The sequence below is a fragment of the Pinus tabuliformis genome, chromosome J (assembly GCF_031772625.1).
Source record: "Pinus tabuliformis cultivar Carrire ecotype Pingquan chromosome J, CPIR1, whole genome shotgun sequence".
Taxonomy (NCBI): Eukaryota; Viridiplantae; Streptophyta; class Pinopsida; order Pinales; family Pinaceae; genus Pinus; species Pinus tabuliformis.
Window position 1 is genome coordinate 1,516,991,372 of NC_142295.1, and position 3,889 is coordinate 1,516,995,260.

General features: G+C 39.5%; 1 pseudogene; it reads left to right on the forward strand.

The window, feature by feature from the left end:
• Window positions 1–205: 205 nt before the first annotated feature.
• On the forward strand, window positions 206–3,435 carry LOC149233255 (fructokinase-like 1, chloroplastic; annotated as a pseudogene).
• Window positions 3,436–3,889: the final 454 nt, after the last annotated feature.

A 3,889-nucleotide genomic window follows, 5' to 3' on the forward strand; every position in this document is an offset into this window, starting at 1 on the left:
AAAGCCTGATACAATATTCTTCCTCTTCTGCTCAGAGGGATTCACCAAAAGAAAACACACACGCCCTACATTACAGTCTACGCTGCTGCGTAAAACATTCACTTGCGTTGCTAGACTACACCTGTGTCACACACTATCACAACTAAAAACTATAATGCACACACCTAACTTACATACAAAATCTGAATAGTTTTAATGAACAAAAATGGAGTCCCATACTGGGAACTACTCGAGGTTGTCCTTCTCGTCCTCGACTGAATTGAGCATTAACTGTGGTTACTGGAAAATCAATGTGCAGGAGCTTGAACGCAACCTGCTTCCTTCTCGGCCATGTTGTAAATTGAAAGCTTCTGCCTGCTATGCTGTATTGTTCCATGCTCACTTTAACTGCCTCCGCGCTAATTCTCTGTTTCTCCATATATTTGAAAGCATACATAAAATACATTGAAAATGCTCTGAGCGTGGACTTGTAAGTTTATCAAAGACTATTTGTAATATTGTCGGGTCCGCTCCGTCGCATCGCAACATTACTCATGTTAAAAGCCCCGACCCTATGATATTGCTGATAGCGATGTGCCGATGCGATATCGACGATCGTTCATCGCACAAAAACAAAACCACTTTGTAAGTCCTCCGCTGCGACTTCGCCGATGCGACATCGGCGATATTTCATATCGCTGCCGCTGCCTGCCTCCGATGCTCCAACCCGCTGATATGCCGACTTGCCGATACGCCAATACGATCTAGACTGTTGATCAGTTAGATCTGACGGCTAAGGTTAAAGCGGATCTTTAAGCCTGCAAATTTATTTTTTGAAGCCATTTTTCTCCCGATCCTTGGTGATACGCACGGTTTATTGTCCTCATGCTGCCGCATGGATCAACTTTTGCACAGTTGAAATTATATTTTCAACAATCAGGGTAAACATAATCGGGTTGGAGTTTTCCACTAGTTGCAGATTCAAACCCTAGCCCACCACAACAAATTTCCATGGAGTGTGTTTTCACCAACCATAACTTACCCTAACTTACTTGTGCTTCCCCTTCATCCATCGGTTACGCCCAGGTGAGTTCTTAACCCTCTAAGGTTCTTCTCTTTTCTACGGTGGACACCAAAAACATTGCTCATTTGTTGCCATCTCTGTGTGTGTTTTATTACTCCATTTGCACAAACTAAAACAGGACTACGAATGTTTTCTGATTCACATGGATACATAGCTTATACAAAAATATAGAGATCTAATAATATTTCATAAGCTAGGGCAATGCATTCAACCCTTATCTCACACCCAATTTTTGTAGGCGCGGGACCAATCCAAAGTGTTCTATGTTGTTTGTTCCTCATTTGGTTCTCTCTAGGACTGCAAAGTTACATAAACTGTACATTGTCAGAGTAACATCCCCAAAAAACGAAGCCACTTCAAATACACCACTCACAGATGTTCAAGAGGCTCCTCAAAAGCGTAGAAAGAAAGGTAGCTATTTTCTTGCATAAATGTTTCCTTCACTTGTGAGGAAAGTAGGAGTATGGCTACTCGTTTCAAGTATTCTGTTTTTCTCCATGAGTGCATTGTGGGTTTTTTTCTTTTGTTGTAGTCATTGTCGAGGGCTTGTGGGATGCTACAATGAATCGCTACCTGCCTTTGTTACCATTGACCTGATTCTTTCAGAATAGTAGGTATGATGTTTCAAGCTCAAAGAAGACATCCCATGTTATCAAGAGGATTGCGAGGAGAAGAAAAAGTGAAGAGAAAACAACTTCAGCAGACGTTAGTGGGAGCGATGTGCCTAAGAAGAGTAGGAGAAAGAAAACCGCTGAAAATAAAGAAGAAAAAATTATGGAGTTGGAAGCAGATGGTGAGGAGGATGATCATAAATTTGAATATGATTGGCCTCTTTTGGTATGCTGTTTTGGCTTGGCGCAGAATGAGTTTATTCCTACTGCTAGGGTATTGAAGAGACAAATGGATGAAGATAAGTATTCTACATGAAATGGCTTGCAATGGAGTCCTCCAGAATTTGTCAGGGCACCGGGAGGACCACCATCCAATGTTGCTATTGCACTTGTAAGGTTGGGAGGTAGAGTAGCATTTATGGGTAAAGTAGGTGATGATTCCACTAGTTATCAAATGGTTCTCACAATGAACAAGGAACATGTCCAAACTCGTGGTGTTAAATTTGATCCTTATGCATCCACAACAGTTTCCTACATGAAGGTAACCCATCGGGAAGGAAAATTAGGAATGGAATGTGTCAAACCATGTGCAGAAGATGGATTTCACATTTCTCATATTAACGTCGACATAATAAAAGAGGTATTCTTATAATCATCCACACAAAATGTATACTTCTAACTTTTTCGCAACATTTTCCTTACCTCATGTGCTTGATTAGTTTCCCCTTTTATATATTTGACCTTTCCCATTTTTTATATTTTTTTGGTTTGGTCCAATTTTTCGATCATCTTACATAAGCAAACTTCTTTGTAATCACTATGTGTTGATAACCACAGGCTGGAGTTAAATGCTCTTTATCTGTGACTAAATATTTAAACTTTTCATGCAGGCCAGGATGTTTCATTTCAATTCCATGGTTCTTCTTGAACAATCCATGCATGGCACTCTTCTTGCTGCAATCAAAATGTCAAAAGAATTTGGGGGAGTTATATTTTTTGATGTAAACCTCCCTTTGCCACTTTGGAGGTCTCGAGATGAGACAAGGAAACTTATCCAGAGTGCATGGAATGAGGCAAATGTCATTGAGGTAACCATGCAAGAATTGGAATTTTTGATTGATGAGGATTATTTTGAGCGAAAGAGGAATTACAGGCCTCAATACTATGCACATTCCTATGAACAGTCAGTCGGAGAAAGAAAAAGGCAACGACGACGGAGGTGTTATCATTACACAAGAGAGGAAATTGTGTTGTTATGGCATGATAACATAAAGATTATGTTTGTCACTGATGGCACCTTCCGCATACACTACTACACACCTACAGTTGAGGGTGCAGTAATAGGAACAGAAGATGTTTTGGTCACGCCATTCACGTGTGATAGGACTGGTTCAGGTGATGCTATTGTAGCAGGTAGTCATTGAATGCAGTCACATTGCTCAAGGATCTATCTGAAGAGTTCTTATACTTCTAATAGAAGGATGATATGTCGATGCAGAGTTCAACATTGTTAGTAACTGTGTATGTCTTGCAGGCATTATCAGAAAGTTGACTTCACAACCGGAGCTATATGATGATCAAGTGCTGTTGACTTCACAACCGGAGCTATATGATGATCAAGTGTTGTTGGAGAATCAATTAAGATTTTCTATTTGTGCTGGGATTATCGCACAATGGACAATTGGTGCTGTCCGGGGATTCCCAACTGAAAGCGCAACACAGAATCTGAAGGAGCAAGTATATGTACCTTCCTTGTGGTAGGCTATTTAGAGGTTTAGCATAGCTCCATTTATGCTACAAGGTAATGTATTATTGTATTAAGGTACTTTTTGTCTCGCTAGACACTACATCATGAACTTTGCCTTTCATGTTCTTCTCACGGGCATTGCTTTTGAGGATTCAATATCCAGCTATGGCACATATTTTAAGAGACAAATTTATGGATTCTCACAATTCCTATCAATTCCATCTGCACCCTTTTTCATTTTAAGAATCATGTTTGATATGATAAAGTTTGTATATTTTGTTTCCATGTTATTGCTTTAGTCATAGATTAAACAATGAGTTACGAAACACATAAGAATCCTCTACTATCAGTCATCTGTAATTATAATGTTCTTCGAGGTACATTCCTTTTCTTAGATCTCAGCGCATCTGCTAGATTTGTGCATGATATTTTTAGTCATTCTATAATTATTTCACTTTTGTAAAATTA